The sequence below is a fragment of the Cetorhinus maximus genome, chromosome 4 (assembly GCF_964194155.1).
Source record: "Cetorhinus maximus chromosome 4, sCetMax3.hap1.1, whole genome shotgun sequence".
In the NCBI taxonomy this organism is placed as follows: Eukaryota; Metazoa; Chordata; class Chondrichthyes; order Lamniformes; family Cetorhinidae; genus Cetorhinus; species Cetorhinus maximus.
Window position 1 is genome coordinate 40,191,621 of NC_135882.1, and position 12,501 is coordinate 40,204,121.

Here is a 12,501-nt window from a genome sequence, read left to right on the forward strand (position 1 = left end):
AACAATTTGCGGACAGAAGGAACATGTACACATTGTGCCTGATTCAACTGAGCAAAATAGGCGACAGCCATTCTCTGGTTCCTCCCCCAGGGCAATGCCTTGACCAATCAGAGTCAACCTGCCTAGTTTGAATTTAAACAAAGCTTGGCAGTTAACTCGCAGTCATCAATTAACTGGTGCATTCCCCATGGCAATGCCTCTACCAATCAGAATCCACTTGCCAAGCAATCAGCACTCTCTTCTCATGCAGTATACACTTTTTACAATATTCCCTTTACATTTGGTATTCTTGAGAATTGTGCTGATAAATGCAAGACGAAAAGTTTCAACAACATGTCTTTTTTCAGCAATACTCAAGTTCTGTGCTACCAAACAACTATAACTTCAATGTTCATTGAAATAAACTTTTAAACTGCTGGTTACTGCAGCAAGGTCCATTGTGGTCTCGTTAGGACAAACACATTTAAAATGATTTGTTTAAATCCTTTGCCTCCTATACTGTTCATGCCACATGAATCCAATAGGATGGAACTCTTAACATTATAGCAAAAGTAAAAATGGATGCAGAGGAAAATAGGTGAAATTCACTAATGTTTTATCTCAATATAAGCTCAAAATATGCCTCCATTCAGAAGTGAACACCTGCCAACTTTATAATGTTACCATTAAATAATGAAGTGTACAGCTTGCTCGAGTGTTCTAAAAGTGCCAAATTTCAAAAATAGCATCATGTAAAATAAAACCTTGGTAAAATGTTCTCTTGCCATTTGTAGGGATATAGTGATTTGTATAAATTCCAGGTCCAGGAGGATACTAGACTAGAACTCCTCCCCTGCTGTCATACCTTCCCCATTATGGGAAGGAGCACGATTAGAATGAGATAAATAAAAGCTGTCAATGGGGCCGAGCAGGCATAGAGTTGGGTTGGAATGCGTTTTTGAGCACTAACTGCATTTTCCCAAAGGGGTTGTTTATGTTGAAAGGAATGCTTGTAGAAGAAAGCTATATGTCCCCAGCCAAGAATTTACACTATCCCAGAGGTACAAAGAGGGACTGAGTCTAATTAAAATAATGCTGAATGCTCTGAATGTTCAGGGCTTGGCAGGGTTCAGAGAAAATTACAGAGTCCTATTTAGTCAGTCAATCAGGACAAACTGCACCTACAAGTCAGGTCCACATAACCATGTGTTCTTTTAAGGATCAAAGATACTCTTTTACACATTGCATGCGGTAATTGAAATAAACATGTATTGCTTCAAAGCTGGATCCCTTTGGCCCTCAGAGTACTGGGCGTCATGAGTTCAGGGTCTGGAACTGTTCTATAAATAGATACGCCAGATTATTAAAGAGCAGACCTAGATGCACATTGAATAGGTCATTGTTTTAGAGCTACCATTTTCTAAACCGAGTAACTTTGAACTGTCGAGGTTTACACCAGAGAAGGCTGCCACTCGGCCCATCACATCTGAGTCAGCTCTTGCCATTCAAAAGTAATTCCACTGCTCAACTCTCTCCCAGAGCTCTGGATCTTCCCCTGTTTCCATTAATTGTCAATCTTTCCCTAAAAGAAGCAAATAACCTTCGCATCAACCACTCGCTGTGACAAAGCATTCTGTACCCCAGCAATTCTCCACAAAGAAGTTTCTCTAATCCTCATTCTGGTAGGAATAATTTGAACTTGATTACATCTGGTCACTGACATTCTAACCAGCAGAAAAAGTGGTTCCTATTTTAGAGGATGGGTTGGGGTAGGGGGATGCGTACAGTCAATTTGAACTCTGAAACATGGAAAACCCAGGGGGATCAGGGGAGTGGAATAACTTTTACTTGGAGACTTGACCAAACCCAGGCATATCCACCACTGGACTGGTAGGCAAAGCAGGAAATCGGTGGTGGGAGGACAATGAGGGAGGACAGAGGGGAGCCCGGGGCAATGGAGTCCCAAGGTTTCCTTGAGAAACCCAGAAAAGCCCTTCTGTTCCCCCTGACCCACAAGGCAACCTAAAATAACAGTTTAAAGCTTCTGGAGGAGGCAGAGGCGAAGTGGTATTGTCACTGGACTAATACTCCAGGTATCTATGGTAATGCCCTAGGGACTGGGGTTTGAAGCCCACCAAGGCAGGTGGTGAAATTCGAATTCAACTTTTTTTTAAAATCTGGAATTAAAAGTCTAATGATGACCATGAAATCATTACCAATTGTTGTAAAAACCCATCCGGTTCACTAATGCCCTTTAGGAAAGGAAATCTGTCGTCCTTTCCTGGTCTGGCCTACATGTGACTCCAGATCCACAGCGATGTGGTTGACTCTTAAATGCCCTCTGAAAAGGCTTAGCAAGCCATTCAGTAATCATGGGCAATAAATGCTGACCCAGCCAGCGACGCCAACATCCCATGAACAAATTTTTTTAAAATCCACCTCCCAGCAAGCCTGGCCTGATGGGAAAGGTGCCACTGCTCATCCACTTAGGTCCCTGACTAAAATAGCAGATCAGGTCGATGGTATCAATGGAGCTGATTTGTGTAATTGAAGGATTCCATGCCTTTCTGTGGGTGACATACTTGCCATCTCAAAAGAGCAAGTTAGCATTGGGACACAACAAGGCGGCAATTGGGTCGAAAGGGTAAGTTACCTTTATTTTAGCTTCCATACACTCCCCTCTCTCACCAGCTCAATTTCCACCAGACTGTGAGCAGGACGGATGCCAAAGCAGATGATAAGCTTGCCATCCTACTGCGTGTGCTGAGCATACCTATGTTAAGGGCTGAAGACGCGACTTGTGCAGAATGTGACAATAGATAAAGATGTCAGTGTGTGTGAAAGAATCAGTGGTGACATCCTTTCTACTGGTAGCGTGTAAGATCCCTGTGGACTAGCAGCCTCCTCCAAATGAAATAGATAAAAGGTGTGAATGGAGCCGAGCAGGTATAGAGTTGAGTTGGAATGCTTTTTTTATGGGGTGGGGGGTGGGGTGAGATGGGGGGTGGGGTGCAGGGGGAATTATAATCAGGGCCAGCGTTACCCTATTCAAAACTCTTTAAAATTTTAACATTTTCCATTAAATTTTCTCTTAGGGCAGAATTGTCCATTCCGGAAATGGAATGGCGGGCAGGAAAGACGGCATGGCAAGTTGCCGCGCAAGAGTGTCCGCTTTCTAGTTCATTATGTTTGCATGAGCGAGCAGCACACTGTATCCCATGACAGGGCAGCCCATCTACCCCACCATTACCTTATTAGCTCATATTTCTAAGCGTCATATTTAAACAGCACCCACACACACATTCACTCTCTGCAGCCCAGGACATGCGGGACAAGAAGAGATGAAATACCGTGTGCCCAAGTTCAGCCACAAGGCACTGGCAGAACTCCTCCAGGCAGTCGAGGACTGGAGAGTGGTCCCTTGCCCCCGGGAGTGGGAGGTCCACCAACCTCACTACCAAGGTTTGGGAGGAGGTTGGCAGTCAGGTTAGCACCTGCGGTCCTCAGAAGAGGATGAATTCTCATCTGCTCCACCTGGGTAAGTCAACCTTCTCCTCAATTTCAACTCACACTCTCGTAAGACCATCAGGCATTTGCAATGTTACAGTCCACAGGGATCTCACACACTACCAGCAGAAGGGACGTTACCACTGATTCTTTCGCACAAACTTTGACATCTTCATCTATTGTCACATCCTGCACAAGTCGCGTCTTCAGCCCTTACATAGGTACACTCAGCTCACCCAGCAGGGAGGCAGCTTATCAACTGCTTTGGCATCTGTCCTGCTCACAGTCTGTCCTTCTGCCTTTATGCAGGACAAGATTGCCAGCAACAACAGGGAGAGATCCTAGACCGAAGGAGGGATGCTGGAGCTCAGGCCACTCGCAAGCTTTGAACAGCAGGTAGCAGAGCTGGCTGGGGGGGAATGGGACCATGCCTGCACTGAAGGTGAGATTGGTATACCCCAACAAACCCGTGAGGCCCCATCCACTAGTCTTTGCCCACCTGCAAAACTGTGAATGATCTTTAATGTGGGTGACTATCCAGCCAACACTAATGTTCTCCTCTCTCTATTACAGCTGCCAGCAAGAAAAGGAGGAGACACACTGCCTGCCAGCCAGCCAGCCAGCCAATCAGTCCCAACTCCCAGACCACCTCGGGTGAGGATTCTGAGGACGCATCACAGCATTCACCTGCGCCCTCCACCAATGCAAATACTCACAACTCAGCATTAATTAATTAATTCTCTGATAATAAAGAACACACATCAGGTGTAGTGGAGCTTAGCTCAGATCCCATTTGAGGCCTCCCCATTTTCATTCCAGAAGTCACAGATGTCCACATGGAAACCAGGTACACTGATGGCATTCTCATGATCAGATAACCATGTTGCATAGCACAGATTCTGGACCACAGCAGGCAGAGGCAGGGACATCCTATGTCACCGGCACTCAGAGGACTGTTGGAGGCCAGGCTTCTACTGATTCCGAGTCCGAAGACAAGCCTCTGGACTTGGCCCTGAGAGAGACATTGGAGCTCCAAGTCTGACAACCAGGCGTGGTTGTCAGAGACCATAACCAGATTAGAACGGAGGATGGAGGTGTCTGGCCACATTCAGTCTGTTGTCTTGGCCCGACATGCCAATACATCGAGGTCACCATTAGAAGGATGGCAACCACCATGGAGACTTTGGTCCAGCAGTTTCTGCCTGATATGCGTGAAGCCCAGTACACCATTGCTTCAGCCATGAGGATGTTCCAGCAGTGGCTTGGCAAGAGCGGGATGGGGCACCTCGATCTCCCTCCAAGAGCCCCTTCTCCTCAAAGAATGAGTGATTTGGACAAGCCACGCTAGCGTGGAGGTCCAGAGCAGCAGCCTCCCATATAATAGTCCAGCATCTGGGGCCTTGACGCGTACACCTTTGTTCTCGCATGGTCGTTGCCTTCTAGCAGGCATTTCAGGAGTCACCAAGTGTTAGCTGGGTCCATAGCTCTGCATTATGCAGGAGATCAAGTGGGGACCACTACAGGGGTGATGTCTAGCTGTAAAAGCAGACATGACACAACGCTGCAGGTCACTGGCTTACCCTAGACATCGCCCCTATAGGGATGTGTGTGTGTCAAGGTCCCTGATGCTGGACTATTATATAGGAGGCTGTTGCTCTGGATCTGCAGGTGTGGCGAGCATGGCTTGCCCAAATCCCTGAGGCAGCTCTCCGGTGGGCAATCAGCATGGTTATCTGATCATGAGAATGTCATCAATGTACCTGGCTTCCATGTGGGCATCTGAGACTTCTGGAATGAAAATGGGGAGGCCTCAAATGGGATCCGAGCTAAGCTCCACTACACCTGATGTGTGCTCTTTATTATCGAAAAATTAACTAATTAATGCTGAAATGCAGTGCCTGCACTCTCAGGCCACAGATGTAAAGGTTAGGCTGCGCGGGAAGTTGGGATACTCCAGACAAAGGCACGGTCATGAGTGGTTGTCAGTCATCAGATGATGCTGCTGCAGAAGCTCTCACCAGCGCACACAAAGGTGACCTGACTCACAGGCTTGCAGCCATGTTTTAAAGAACAATCTCATGCTTTGGACTCAGTATGATGACAAGGCCTGAGAGCTAATCCTGCATGTGGGATTGCCTGTGGAGAGATCCTGCAGTCTGGATTCAGATTAGACCTCAGACATCAAAGCGAAAACCAGTGAATGCTAACTGTCCTCCTTGAGGTGCCTAGCAACACTCCAGGCAAACTGTCGCAAGTGCACTGAGGTTGGCAGTGCTGCTCCTGCCTCTTGAAGACTGCCACAGACAGTGGAGTGTTGGTGAGCTGCTTGAAGAGACTGCATTATGTCTACTCTGCTCATAGTGTGCACTGGTGGAGTTATGATCCCATAACATACTCCAGAGGCTGACTGCATTCCAAGGATGATGCTATCATCACACAAGATTGTAACTACTCATTCTGAGAGAGATGGCCTTCATTGAGATTCTGAGGATAGCAATGAAGGTGTTAATGTCGAGGCAGCATGGAGGGCACAAGTGAAAGAGGCTTATCTGAGCTAGTCGTCATCGTGGTCCTGGAACCTTGTGGCTACAAGCATCTCACGGACATGACTGCTGCATCTGGCTCGTATTATGGCCTCCTCCTCCTCTGGAGTCCCTGCTTTCTCATGCTCATCGAGCTCAGCCCTCTTGACATCCTCATCAGAGGAGACGTGAAGTTCCTCCACCTCTCCATCTGACAAATGATCCCCCTTTGTAGCACCGGTTGTGTAGAGCAAAGCAAACCATAATGGAGACCCTCTGGGGACAGTACTGAAGAGTGCCACCTGACCCATCCAGACATCTGAAACGCATCTTCAACATGCCAACAGTCTGCTCAATCAAGGAGCATGTCGCAGAATGAGCCACATTGCACCTCGCCTCTGAAGCGCTTTGTGGCTGTCTAATGGGCGACATTAGCCATGTCTTTTGTGGGTAACCTTTATCACCGATGATCCAACCCTGGACAGGCTGAGGGCCCTCGAAGATCTGTGACACCTGCAAATGACTCAAGATGTAAAAGTAGTGCAAGCTCCCAGGGTATTTTGCTTAGACTTGCATAATCTGCTTCTGGTGGTTACAGGTTAAATTAACAGAGAGAGTGGAGGCCTTTTCTATTGATGAATCACTGTGGTTGGTGACAGGGAGCTCTTAAAGTCGCATGTGTGCACCCTGCGCCTTTGGGAAGCCTAAGATTGCTGCAAATGCCACTGCTCTGGCAGCCTGGCTGGCTTCACCCAGGGCGAACTAGACATAATTGTGTGTCTTGCTAAATAGGGCATCGGTTACCTCTCAGATGCATTTAAGAGTAGATGCTTGGGATATGTCACAGAGGTCCCCAGTGGAGCCCTGGAACAAGCTACTCACAAAAAAGTTCACTGTAGTGGCCATCTTTAGAGCCACTGGCAATGAATGGCCTCCCAGTCCCTGTGGAGTCACCCCTCCCCAAGAATATTGCACATGTGATTCACCACAGTCTTTGACAAGCGAAGGCGTCTATGGCACTGTCTGTTGCTGATCTGCAGGTATGAGAAGTGTCTTTGGTACACCCTTGGTCGTGCCAAATGCCTCCATGGAATAGGTCAGTCAGCTTCAGTGTCTGGGTCTTCATGGGGCCCCGCTGGCCCATGTTCCTCATGGTGAGGCTTTTCCTTTTGTCCTGCCTGATGGTGATGGGCCCTCCTTCTTTTCCTCCTCAATTGCCTGTGTGCCAGCAAAAAGGCAGCATTGCCTTCTGCATCCATTCTCCACTCCTGCTCATCTCTACGGAAACATTGAACTGATGCATGATTGTACATAACCCTGCAATGATCACCTTCCAGTTGCAAGCTAGGGGATCACAGCGAAGCCCTTGGATAGCCCTCATTCCAGGCATTCCAGCCCCAGATCACCCCTTGCAGCTGTAGCACGGCCTTGAGCATCAATGGATTATGCAAAGGCCTGAAGCATGACAGCGCTTTCAGAAAGGGGTTTGGATCTGGATGAGTGCAGCCAGGCGCTAGCGGTGTTTGTCAGGGCTCTGACAGACTGACTCCTTTGGATTAGGCTCGAGCCCAACCTTGCACTGATGTAAGGCCTGTAATCGGGGAGGTGTGCGAAGCCTGGGACTGTCAGCTAAGAGGTATGGCGATCGTTGGGACATTAGGCATTTGTAGCTTGGCCATTGTCTCTTCACAGCTGGATCCTTCTGAGGGTTGCACTTTCCTATGAGAAGGACAAATGGTCATTGGGACACAATCAAAATCTGGACCCAGGTGGAATGGAGTCTTGCAAGAATGCGCACCATGAGTTAAAGTGCCCAAATCCTTCAATTTGCATTTGAGCGTTTGTAGTAATCTGATGTGTAATATAACTTTAAGCCGAATGCTGTAATGGAAGATCACATGATCTTGGTATCCAATAGCAGAGTAGCACAGGCTATCTCTGCAGTCAGTAGCCTTGAGTTAAGAGTCTGAAGTGTAAAGGCTGAGTTTTTAGTTGTAAGCACACAAGCGTAGCTGTTGTAAATAAATAGAATGTGTTTCTTCTAAGAACAATCTACTGATCTTCTCTGTCTTGGTACCAACTCAGTTGCCCCAAAGCAAGCATGCAACCCGGATCTTTAAGTCCCAACAAACCAGGGTACAATATCCAACGAACTGGCGACTAGAGTAAAAAGCAAGAAAAAGACATGAAAGGACGAGAGAAAGCAAGAAAGAATGAAGGAAATCAAGAGTACCTCACATGGTAGTTGTAAGTAAAGAAAAATTTCCGTCCTGATCATCAAAACAATCCCCTCAGAGAATGCCACAATTTGGAAGAATTGAACCTTTTGACCCAGCCTCGGACGATTGGTCTCATTATGTTCTTCTCCCAGCCGAACAGTATTGTGGGGGAGGAGAAGTGCCCGATCCTCTTATCCACATGTGGGAATAAGAGATATAGATTAATTTGAAATTTGTTGGCACCTAGTGCCCCAGATTCGAAAAGTTCTGATGACTTAGTGAGCCTCGTAAAGAATCACTACCAGCCAAAGCCCTCAGTGACGATGCAATGGTTCAAATTTAACTCAAGGGATAGAGACGGTTACTTGTTATGTGGCAAGTCTGAAACAATTAACAGAATTTTGCGAGTTTGGTACATCTATCAATGATATGCTTCGAGATCGTTTGATGTGTGGTATAAATGATAGTGCCATTCAGAAGAGATTACTGTCTGAAACAAATTTGAATTTTCAGAAGACATTGGAAATTGCTCTGCCAATGGAAGACACAGGAACTCGGAAGCCATACAAGGAGCGCAAAATGGCACGGTCCTCCACTTTGGGCAGGGAGCCTCAGCCAAAAAGAACACTACAGTACAAGGCTTTGTTCAGAAGTGGGAAGCAGCCACTGCTAGCAGACAAATAAAAAGAGATAACTTAGCAGCGAAAACATAGCATAATGGTAACAGAGGTGGAAGCAGACAACCTTGTAATGAATCACAGTTGAAAAAAATTGAATGTTTTTTCTGTCATCGAAACAGACACCTCATGAGACATTGTAAAGATAGAATCAGGCAAACTTTCAAACAAAAGCAAAAACCCAATGAGATCTACAGCGTTGAAAAACCTGAAGTAATAGATTCAGATATTCATTCGTTGTATAGTTTAAAGGTAGGAAGAACAGAGCCTATGTAACCATGAGAGCGAATGAGAGGCCGATAAGAATGGAGGTGGATACAGGTGCATCCACTATGTCGATAGGTGAGCATACTTCTAAATACCTGAAAGAGGTAACCTACCTAGGTCACAAGGTAGATTCACAAGGCCTACACCCAGTTGAGGAAAAAGTGAAAGCCATTAGAGGGGGACCAGCACCAAAGAATAAATCCAAACTCAAATCATTCTTGGGGATGATCAATTACTTTGGATGTTTTTTGCCTAATTTGTCGACAGAACTGACACCGCTGTATTACTTGCTCAAGAAAAACTAACGATGGTCTTGGAAAGCACCACAGGAAGAAGCTTTCACAAAAATGCTACAGTTGTTGCAATCATCTACCCTACTGGTGCATTTTGACCCGAAGGAAGGGTTGGTATTGACATGCGATGCATCTCCCTATGGAGTGGGAGCAGTGCTTTCCCATCAAATGAATGATGGATTAGAACGGCCTATAGGATATGTATCGAGGACACTCAATACAGCAGAAAAGGGGTACTCACAGATAGAAAAAGGAGGCCTGTCAATCATCTTTGGTGTTAAGAAATTTCGCCAGTATGTACACGGTCGTCATTTTACTGTCATAAATGGACCAGAAGCCCTTGCTGGAATTATTCAGCGAAGACAAGGTTATACCACCTATAGTCTCAGCAAGAGTACAAAGGTGGGCATTGATCTTGGCAGATGAGTATACTTTCATTCTGTGCTGTAGTGTTCTATGGTTCTAATGAGAGGTCTGGAGGGCTATGGACTAGGTGCAGGTCAATGGGACTAGTGGAATAATATTTCGGCACAGACTAGAAGGGCCGAATGGCCTGTTTTCTGTGCTGCAGTGTTCTATGGTTCTATGGTTCTATTCATAGACCTGGAAGTCAAATTGTAAACTTTGATGTACTTAGTCGTTTGTCCATGCAAGTAAACGATGAGGATGTTCCAATTCCTCAGGAATTCGTTTTATTATTGAACTTCCTATGTGCTAGGCAGATTAGAGATTGGACAAGTCGAGGCCCAGTCTTATCCAAAGTATGAGAACAATTTCTTCATGGTTGGTCACAAGAACAGGAATCTGACAAAATGAAACCATATTTCCAGAGAAGATACAAGATAACCAGCCAGGAAGGTATCTTATTGTGGGGAGCGCCAGTGATTGTTCCTGCAAAAGGAGTGTAAAGCACACAAGTGTAGCTGCTCAGTTCCTTTTGTAAATAAACAGAATGTGTTTCTTCTAAGAACGATCTACTGATCTTCTCTGTCTTGGTACCAACTCGGTCACCCCGAAACAAGTGTGCAACCCAGATCCTTTAGCCCCAACAAACCATGGCACTGGGTCCAACAGTGTTCCTAGCATGTCTCAGCTATGCAGTAATCTCCATTTGGTAATGCGCAAATTAGTAAGGTGCCCCTTCACCCAGTCCAAAAATGCAGTATTTGACTCCTCCCACAAGCCCTCAGACCCCTTCCCTGACAATATTTTTCATAGCTTATTTTTGTGCTGCATCACTGGGTTGGCTTGCAATATGGTGGTGCTCAAGTTTTACTACGAGACCAGCTTCCAAATCCCCAGCACCACTGAAGTTCCCCCAATCGTGCTGGAAGAGCATAATATGCAGATTTCCCTCTGTCTGATCACTCTCCTTCCTCCACCTCTAATCCTGGATCCCATCATGAATGTTGTTGATATCCTCCCCCCAACTGTTTGATGTTGATGTCCTGATGCTCCATGACGACCTGACCCCTCCCCATTTTGAAGACCTATGCACAGTGACATACCAAGACCGCCACCACCCCCACCTGCCATGGGACCATTGAGTGCCTGCCACTGTATTACCTGTTCCCTATCTACAAGCTGCAGATGCCTCCCCTGACTGTGACTGTGCCATCTGCGTTGCAGTACCATCCGAAAACTCCCAGGACCGAAGTGTGTGAGGGAATGACTATGCCCTGAACACCGTGCTGGACATGACTGACACAAGCCCTTCCCTCCCTGTACTGAGCCCAGGACAAACTTGCCAAGCACAGCCCTCTAAATTGATGTGCAATTGCACAGACATTCTATGCTTTCTGGCTCCAACTAGCTCCCCCACCGCCCCACCCCCCACCCGCCCTAGTCATGTGTCTCTGTGCCCCTTCCCCCCACCCCAGTCAAGCCTTTGCCTTCCAGCACCACCCACCCCTCTTGCCTTCCCACTGGTCTTGCCTGAGCAGCCTTGGCATGGAATCAGAGCAGCGATGAGTACAGCGTAGTGAGAGGTTGGTGAGTGCTGCACACACAAACCTCGAGGTTCCAAGTAAAATGCAGCTCACCAGGCGCACATCACTTATGTCCGGTCATGATTCACGCCAGTTTATTTTAACACCGGTGTGCCATTTGATCTGGAAGGGGAGGTGTGATTCTGGCGAGCTGGGTTTTTAATCACTATTTATGATATTCAAATGCATTCAAATGTGTTTCCCAACATGGTGCGGTGGGCTACCTGGCCCACCGTGAAAGTAGGGAGTGAAAAATTTTAAGCTATTTTCACACCTTTTGGCTGCACTCCAAATTTTTCTTCCCACCCGCCACTGGCAGGACCAGAAAATCCCGCCCTTAGTCTCCTCTGCTCCAGTGGAAGCACACCCAGCATCTCCAGTCTCACCTCAAAGCAATGGGTTTGCATCGTTCACAGGTCTCTTCTGTAAATCTAGAAAACAATTTATGATTGCAGGCTGCTAAGCACAGCCCTTTGTAGCCCAGCTTCATACAAAGGTACTTGTCCAATCAGAGAGTCCGGCACAATCCAATAAATCAGGAGCACTCCAAAACGGATACACCAAGCTCTACATTTGATTCTGTGATCCAATCTCCTGGAGTAAAACCTCAAATGTTAGCAATTGCTAGAAGTAGACAATGTTCTGAGAGTTGCAAATGGAAACATAGGCCTGAATTTTTCCCAGGTCGGCTCTGCACCGCCATTAAGGCCCGCCCAGCGGAATACACGAGCGGCAGCGCTACCTCTGAGGGAGGGGGGAGAGTCGGGGCCAGCGCTCTTTCACGCATGTGCGCAAAAGAGCGCTTCAATCTCCCTGAGGCACAGAGCTGCCTCAGGAAGATTGAAGCGGTTTTAAAAATTTTTTTTACAGACATTAAAAATTGTGCCACATGAGATGGGACATGTTTTTATTTTTCATATAAGTTTTTTATTTAAGTAATAAAAGCTTTAGTAAACCTCATCCCACTCGTGGATGAGGTTTCCTAAAAAATGTAAAGGACATTTGGCCTTTTTCCCTGCCGTCAACTGTAAGGTTGGACGGGCAGCGTA

The 12,501-nt window shown here is 46.6% G+C and overlaps 1 protein-coding gene across 1 annotated transcript in view; it reads right to left on the reverse strand.

Moving 5' to 3' along the window:
- Nucleotides 1-12,501, reverse strand: part of itga9 (integrin, alpha 9) — a 574,702-nt gene that overhangs the window by 121,627 nt on the left and 440,574 nt on the right. The window lies entirely within an intron of this gene.